The sequence below is a fragment of the Cupressus sempervirens genome, chromosome 2, assembly GCF_028749045.1.
Source record: "Cupressus sempervirens isolate cs-2001-9-10 chromosome 2, ASM2874904v1, whole genome shotgun sequence".
In the NCBI taxonomy this organism is placed as follows: domain Eukaryota; kingdom Viridiplantae; phylum Streptophyta; class Pinopsida; order Cupressales; family Cupressaceae; genus Cupressus; species Cupressus sempervirens.
The window spans coordinates 270392782-270402228 of record NC_143119.1 but is presented as its reverse complement, the minus strand read 5'-3'; the positions used below and the strand labels follow the sequence as shown (position 1 = coordinate 270402228).

The window sequence follows — 9447 nt, the reverse complement described above, 5'->3', positions numbered from 1 at the left end:
AACAAACTACTTATGACTCTATATTATTTGATTAATGACTAAAACCTTATCATAAATATATGAAAATTTAGAATAAGAGCTTTTCTTGTCTACATGAGTCTAGATTCATGTTGCGGATCCAAGGAAAAATTTGGTAAACCAATGAGTGAATGTAATGGACAGCAACATATAGAAAATTGTTTAAGTGATTAATGATTAAAACCTTATAATCAATATATGAAAATTTAGAATAAGAGCTTTTCTTGTCTAAATTAGTCTAGATTCATGTTGCGGATCTAACGAAAAATTTGGTAAACCAATGAGTGAATGTAATGGACAGCAACATAATAGAAAATTGTTTGAGGTAGAAAGATAAACATTAAGATATCCTCTCTTACACTTTAAAAACATTGAGACTCTACGCTCATCCAAAGTAGACCAATAGCATCTACCTACAAAAAATATTCAAGTCAAATTACTTCCCATACACCAAAAAAAAAGATTAATGTAAACATCACCAAAATTGTAATCCAACTCCCACTTTCAAGATAAGGTTTTCAAAATGATAAAAAGGGTAGGATCAAAAGTACAAATGGTATAACCATTGTTGTTGCAAAGAAAAAGCATCATCTAATTGATGATGTAACCACCATCTACACTTCAAATGGTGAAGTATGACAAAAATGTATCCAAATGTAAACCATACTATATCACCACTTGCAGATACCCTCCACGTGTAAAGATCATATGATAAATCTAAGATACCCTCCACATGTAAAGATCATATGATAAATCTAATTCGCTTTCTTGAATCCACAACTTATATTTTATATCCAATATCTAAAACACAAAATTCTCATCACCATCACACAAGTTGTAGCTAATTCTTTGATTAAGGAGGTCATGGGGGAAATTAGATGCCAAAACTAATAGATTTTGGTTCTATTCAATAAGGTGCAATACAAAGTCCATTGTGGCAAGAATGAAAAGAGAAAAGTCTCATTAGGCTTGATTCACATGATAATCTATAATAATGTGTAGATCATCCACATCTTCATATAAGCTATCTAAATCTCTAAATCCTTCCAATTCTTAGGCATCATTGTTGTCAACTTTTAAAACAAAATAAATCACTATTAAAAAAATGTTGATTCCCTAAATAGTTGTGTAGATTCATATTAATAAAGTGTAATTGAGGTAGAGGCTAACCCTTGTACCATGAATTTAAATAAGAATCAAACACTGGTATATATGGGTGCTCCTCACCAAGAGAAAAGTCATTCATCACAAATTTGAGAGTATTCTGTGTATAAAATGATTCACCAAAACAATATTGTCTCTATATCCACTTTAAAAGGCATTGTCAATTTTTTCAACAAAAAAATTGTCACAAGGTAGTACACCCACAACATAGGGACATGTGCAAGAGCATCTAGATAAAAGAACATCTCATTTGATAAAGTAATTATCTCAAACCTTATAGCTTCAAAAAGAATGATCTAAGCCTTCCAATGAAAAAGGACCAATGGAAAATTTGGTCATTTAGGAAGTGCAAAGGAGAAACTAGAATTGTTTTGGTGTCAATCATTCTACCATATTAGTAATATTGATTCTTCATGACAATTCTTGTAATGGTAGAAATAAAACCTGTGTAACAAATGAGGGTGCACCATCCCTTTCACACAATATGCATTTTTACCACATTTGGTCTATATATTTGAACGAGGAATGGTATCCAAGTGAGAACAGATTCTTTCATAAGTTCAAGTATCTTAAAATATGAGATCATTGCATATTTCAATAATAGATTTCTAGTAAAGAACAAAGCATTAAATTATAAGTTTTGAGAAGAAAAGCAATAGAGTGTCATCACTTGACGAAACTTCCAAGAACAATATACAAATCTAAGGGAGTTCAAAATAATTAAGTTACTAATTCTAATAGAAAATATGAGTGATATGGAATTAAAATGAAATTTAAATGACTTAAAATAAAATAATATTTGCCAGCTTTGGATGACAGTAGCAGCTTGTCGCATATGGTACTATCAAGAGAAGTGAGCAACTATTAAGATGAATAAAGACATACAAATTGGGTGCACTTGGTGAAAATGCCATATGAGATCAGCTCTGATTATTCTCCACACATAACAGTGCAATTGAAAAAATTCAAATCTGCTTACTATCTTTGTCAGCTTTGGAAGACAGTAGATAGCAGCTTGTAACATATGGTACTATAAAGAGAAGTGAGCAACAAACAAGATGAACAAGGACATAGAAATTGGGTGCACTTAGTAAAAATGGCATATGAGATCAGCTATGACTATTCCCCACACAAAATAGCACCATTGAAAAAATCCAAACCCCTATACTATCTTTAATTCGCTCTTTTACAACATTGTGGACGTTGATTAAGGGAATCAGACAAGTAAAAATCCATCCTCACATACAAATTTTGATTTTTCATAGACACGTACCTAGATGCTATTTATTCTGTAAATTAGCCACATTTTATGAAATGAGGCGAATAAAATGCCATTATAAGAGATAGTGTCTCTTCTCTCTGGAAAGATGACAATTTGATTTTTTAAAAAGCAGCATGGGAGGAATTCAGGCCAGATGCCTGACACTATGCAATTGCTTGAAAGCTTGTGTTGTCTTTTCAACAAACCATTCAATGCATATCCTGCTGTCATCACATTCTTAGATACCAAATCTACATTATTACCATGATGATGTTACTATTTCATCCCGAGTTCTTGCCTTTCTATTCATTTAAACTGGTCAGAAAAAGCTATCCAATACATTTGATACTACCAAGCAATTAAGGCAACTAAACCTCCCAAAAGAAACACAAACAAAGAATATCATTTTCAATGCGGCCTGTAAAGTGAAGTCGCGTCATTTTACAAACTACACCACCAATGCTAATGATTAATAAAATAGATGTAGCTCCACAGTTTGAAGCCCATTCGAATCAAAAAAAATCCCCAGAATTTGAACTACTTGGGAATAATCCGGACAATACAGCTAGAATACAATACGCAAAGGAGAGTATTCTGCAAGCAGCTCGTAAGGTTCCAGAAACAGCTGGCGGTTCCACATTCAAGGCAATAAATGGGCTGCTATTGTTTGCTTGCTTCTTGGTGAAATTCCAGAGAGAACAACATTTATGCGGAGTGGAATGAAAGTGGCCTTGAGGCCCTAATTTGAACTTATGACTGTTGTTCATATAGGTGATTTAGAACTTTTCCAGTGTCGTGGATAAGTATTTGAAAACCTTCAACACTGATAGTTTTAAAGATTGATTCTGCAGGAGCTATCTTAGTTTGCTGTGATGGTTGTTCTATCTGGCACTTTATTATTCATCAGCGTTGACGCATTCTTTTAATTGCTGACTGGAAGTCTTCACTCGTTGCTAGTTTGTCATTTAATAAAGACTACATATCTGAGAGACTCTCAACAGGGCTGAAGTGTCATTGGGAAGTCTGATCATGCTTAGCTGTTGGTCTCATCATGCATGGCTTTTGGTAAGCCAAGAGTTTACATATTTGAATGGGCATCTCATGAAGAATCTTCAGCATACCCATGATATGCATTGATTAGTTTTAGAGATATTGGATTTACAATATTATGATATTATTTCATGTCTTGGATTACAAATATATCGGTTATAATTGCTTAGTTGTTTTCATTTCACATGTTGTTAATGATATTTTGATGATCCTAGTTAGTAAATGTGGTTTCTTTCATAAAAATGTTAACATGACGTCTTTAATGATGATTATGTTGTATTGATAGAGATGCATTATTATATGTACACAGTTGATGTTAAACTTGTGATTTTTACGATACTTACCCCATACTTGCATGTGTATGGTGCGCGTGTTTATTTTATCTTTCTGTCTGACGTATTTGATGTGGTTAAAGGAGGGAGTCGTAGTCACCTGCTAGTCGGATCTACATGATGAACCACTCCCCGCCATTGTCTGTTTAGTTTAGATATATTATATACATGTACATGCTCGTCTTTTATGCAGGATGCAGGTACCGGGCATCGACTTCCCTGAATTGCCAGGATGAGCGTGCCCTATTACAAATACTCAAATAGTGAAAATGGGAAGATAATGATCAAGTCCAATCCTAACCATAGCCTAAAATACTTGTCCTGCAAGGAGGACTCGTAACAAACTGTCTACCCTTTTTAAACCCGTGAGTATTTTGTGCATATGTTGTTTTGTGAGTCTTTGATGTATTTTCTATTAATTAAGTCCAATTAAAAGATTAAATTAATGATTTAATTTATTGAAAAATTATTATGACATTTTAAATATTTAATTAATTGAGAAATTAATTAAATATAAAGAATTGAATTTGAAGATAAAAATTGTAAAAATAAATTTAGAACGTGATGATATTTATTTAATTTAATAATAATATATTCAGAGTTTATTTTTAAGTAAATGCTAAATATTATTGTTATTTAAGTTAATAAATATTTATCAAATTAAACGTTCAAAAATAAATTAAGGAATGAAAAGATATTAGATTATAAAAATGATTTAAGTTCGCATGAATGAGTTTAAAATATAAGAAATTAATTAAAAGATAAAGTATGTGCATTTGATTAAGATATTTTAATAAAGTGCGCATGAGATTAAAGTTATAAATTTATTAAAGTAAAGTCAAGTGGAAAATTAAATAAAGTAATTTAATAATTCATTTGTCTTAATTAAAAGCAAATTAATTGTGCGTTAAAGAATTAATTAAATAAAATAATTGTAATTTTAGAAGTGGTGGTGACAGAAACCCTAAAAGGTAATTAGATTCTATATTAGAGGGTTTTCGGGTCATTATTGCACACACAGGGTTGAAGAGAAAATCAGAGGGCTGGGAATTTTGCAGGAGAAGAAAAAAATTTTCGAAGAAGGAGAAAGTTCTGAAAGGGAAAATTGTTCTCTACAGACTTCTGGAGCATAGCGAATTAGTATCAGTGTCCAGGTAGACGCTTGTGAAAATTTGCATAATTTAAATACATTCTTTTAATTCCTGTCTTTTTTGTGTTTGCTAAATGATTGTCTGGATAATTCTGGTAAAGAATATATATCATGTTGTGAATTCTGGATATTGAGAAATTATTCTGTACATGGAATGTTTTAATTGTTCAATAAAAATTCTCTCCAGTAGATTTTAGATCGAAAAAATTTACCGGGAAGGGTTTGAAATTTTTAAGAAAGGTGCGTGGAATTTATCCATCAAATTAATTTTAGGTTTTGGTTTTTTTTTTTTTTTTTTTTAAAGAAGAAAAAAAAAGTTATATATATATATATATATATATATATATATATGTTACGTGTTTACCTAAAATTGTTTTATTAAATTTTTGGTTGGATACAAAATTGTAATAAAACAAATTTTAAATAATAATGATAGTAATAATAATAATAGTTTTTTTTATTATTGGTGGGGGGGGCGGATTTTGTTTGTTGTGTAAAAAAAGAAATTTTTAAAAAAATGTAATGAAAAAAGGAGGGGGAGGGAATTACCCCGTACCCCCTCCTGTCGCGACTCTACGACCAGTACACTGCGTCGCAGGTACTGCGATGGCAGGCTACTTTGTACCCGATCGCCGCAAGCCCTACGACAGCAGCTACTGCGGCGCAGAGGCCGCAGCCTTTACTATAGCCGATGGGCTTTAAACTTTTCAAATTTACTTTTTTTAAATGATTAAAGTTAATTCATTTAAAAGTTTAATTATTATTTATAATTTTTTTAAAATATTATAATTTATTAATAGAATTTATTAATCAATTAAGTTTTTTTTAATAATTAATTAAATGATATTTTCTTAATAAAGTTTTATATTTATATATATTTATATATAAAATTAAATGAATATGATTTAATTAAGATTTATTAACAAAGGAAGTTGTTAATGAGGTTGTAAATTTAATCATTGTTGTAAAAAAATTAATAATATCGATTTTAATAAAATTGTAATTATTTTATTTAAAATCATTAATGGTTATTTTTATTACTACTCTTAGATTATTCTTTTACGAGATTGACTTTAATTATTAGGGTAACTTCATATATTTGAATTGAATAAATAAATGGGTTATTGGATGGTACAAACTGAGAATCTTCTATACTTAACACGTACATTAAAACATAAATTGAAATTTTACTTGTAATCCAATTGTGTATTTTCAAACCAAACCTAGACCATGAACTGTACTGTTTGTTTGTGATGTCTGTGTTTTGGGATTTTGGAGTCGGTTAGATGTTGACCAATCTAGGATGTACACCAGAGGCTTTGTGAGATTTCTTTAATACCATCTACATGGCTAAATGTCATGATGTGTTTTGTGATTCAAATTGAAAATTATGTTTATGAGGTTTACTTGATGGAGCATTTATGTGTACTTGGATAGGAGAATCATCTTATTTTCAGGTTGCCTGTTAAGAAACCGAGTTTGATCTTTATGGGTGTTGTGGTATGGGACACAACTGTGTTTTTATGTGCTTAGGAGAGGTTGTCTAGGTACGTGACTTGGGAGTGGCTTGCAATAGGGGTCCGAGACCCAAAGTGGTCAGTGCTAGAGTAACCTAATGCAAGTTATGTAATAAGTGATAATCTAGTAATTAAAAATTGTTTGGAGGGAAACACACTAAAAAGATAAGTTAGAGATATTTGATCCACCCATGCCATGAGTGCTTGTATAGACTAAGGATAGAAATGAGATGAGTGTCTCGTCTTCTTGAGAGGGTTTTTTGGTTTCCATATGTGTGATGTTGAGGGTCCGAAATTCAGAGTAACGAGTCTAGGGTAACTCAACACTTGAGAGTCTGAGGCCTATTAAGAGATCAGTCCAGAGTAACTCAAGCAACCATGTGATGACACTCCCTAATATGTAGCCTGAGTTTCCTCTGTAGATTTTGTGTACCTCTGGTGGTGTACTTATTGTTGGATGTGTTTATTGTGGATATTTACTTTCATTGATGATGATTAGTGTTTCATGATGATGTTCTTTTGACATGTGGTTTTTGACTTGAGGTGGATATCTTTCGTTGACTTTATCTTATGATCTTGGTATTTGGTTTATACTTGGTTCGTGTATGATGTTGGTTATGTGGAGTCGATATTGGATTGAGTATTCTTTCCTTTTGGATTATCTTATCTTCTTTAGTAGCATGTGTTACTTTTGAGATAGTTGTGGCCTTTAAAAGTTCCATGCCTAGGAATGTTTTATGTTTGATAGCCGTATGTGGATCGTTCATTATCTTCCCTGCACGGTGGGAGTGAAAGCCTGACTAGGTAACCACGCAGTCGGGAGGTAGTGCCTTCTTACCATTTGGGTTTTCCTTCACATTGACAGTTGTTGGATGTTCATTGCAGAAGAGGTACCTTTATCATTCTTATTTCTTATCTCAGAGACTTCTTTTCAGATGATGTATATATGTTATCATGTATTCTGATGTATAATATCTATTTTCACATACCCTGCGACATGTGCAATGGATGTTATTTAGTGAATGTACTTTCATTGTATTAAATATACTTATGCTTTGCTTATGCGATTATGTATCTGTTATTTCTTTATGATCTTGAGACATTGTACTTGGAACTTAAACTAATTAATTTAAATTATTAAATGTGACTCAACATAAAGAAACCCTTGAGGAATTGAAACTGTATCTATAATTGATTATGTGTATTTGATGTGTATGTTCATGTTGCTTCCGCATTAATGTTATCTTGATGTTGTTTAAACTTTTTTTTAAAAAAATAGTTCAATAAACATTGTAACATGTTAGGTTTATTTTTCTTGGGTTCCCGAACGGAACGTTACAAGTCTTACTTGCACAACTATCTATATTATTGGGGAGAGCTTTGATTATTATTTTCAGCTTGAGAACATTGTAAATAAACAGACTCACGTTATTCTTAATGAAATGATATTTCTTGGGTTTTCCCCTCGAGAGGGTTTTCCCAGGGTATCTCTGGTGTCATTGTGTTTTTGACTTATTTTTTAATGCTACTCTGGTTCACAAAACATAAAATAATTTGATTTTTTGGTGGCGCCACAACGTAATAAGAACTGGACTGTGCAACATTAGTATACCCATTTCCCGAAGTTCTCTTGCTGATGTTGCTGCCAAATTAAGGCTCACCTCAGATAATGTGGTGGATGCTGAAAGTATTGTTGCAAAAGCAATCCCTGATGGTGCTATTGATGCAACCATTTACCCTGCAAAAGGATGGATGCTTTCTAAACGGACTGGTGATATCTACTCCACAAAAGAGCCTCAATCTCAACATGCATAATGAAGGTGTTAAGGCTTTGCACTTCCCACCGAATGCAGGAAAAAAAGGGAGAGTGAGAGAGAGAAGAAAAACACAGAAAAGAGAACAGGAGCAAGAACTTGCAAAGCATATTGCCAAGGAAGATGGTGATGAGTTCTAGATTATAAACTTGAGGAGTAGGTTCAAGAGTTTCCAGCATTATTTGGGCTCTCATGCTACTCCTGTGCCTCCGGTTCAGGAGAAGCTTCTCAGCTGCATTCCACATCTCGTATCTGCTGATCAGAAAGCTTTCCATATGGCTACCTTCTCGATAGACGAAATCAAGAATGTCGACTTTTCTCTGGGTGCAAGAAGGCTCCTAGATCGGATGGCTTTCAGGCTGAGTTCTTTCAGAGGTACTGAGACAGATTGTTGATAAAGTTATGGCCACCAGACTTGGATTTTTGCTTGATTAACCTGAATTCCAAATAGCAGCGTGGTTTCATTAAGGTTCAGCAGATCTTGGATGGGTATCATTGCCGCCCATGAGGCTACTCACTCATCTGTTTATAAGAAGAAAGAGGGGATGATTATCAAATTAGACATGAACAAAGCATAGTACAGAATTTGAGATATTTGGATTTTGTGAATCTTTCTGCGGATGTATACACTGTTGTACCTTTACTCCGTGTGCGGTCCTGATCAATGGTGTTCCCTCGGACATCTTTGCTTCCAAGAAGGAGCTCAACCAAGGGGATTCGCTCTCCCCCTTCCTTTTTCTCTTGGTGACAGAGGTGCTTGGTATAAATCTTAAAAAGGAGACGTGTGAGGGTAACTTGGAAGGCTTTGTAGTTTCAGGAGGTGGGAAGATTTCTCATCTACAATTTGTGGATGATACTCTTGTCTGGGGCTGGCAAGATCAGTGAAGCTTGCTCCTTTAAGAGATTACTAAGCCAGTATGAAGCTACTGTACAGGACAAACTATCAAACAGTGAATTCATCTAAGTCTAAAATCTTCCTTTTGAAGAAGGGGCACCTTCTTGGATATATGGCATCGACTTGTTGCCAAATAAGCATATTGGATTGCCCTTGATCAGCAAGAGAACTTCTGAAAGAGAAAGGAACAATGTCACCAGGATACAGTCTATACTTGCCTCATGGAAGAGCAAGTGATTGTCCTTG

At 33.3% G+C, this 9447-nt stretch overlaps 1 pseudogene; it reads left to right on the top strand.

Moving 5' to 3' along the window:
- The first annotated feature begins 2908 nt into the window (after nucleotides 1-2908).
- LOC149572096 (putative 26S proteasome non-ATPase regulatory subunit 3 pseudogene) lies at nucleotides 2909-8818 on the top strand (annotated as a pseudogene).
- Nucleotides 8819-9447: the final 629 nt, after the last annotated feature.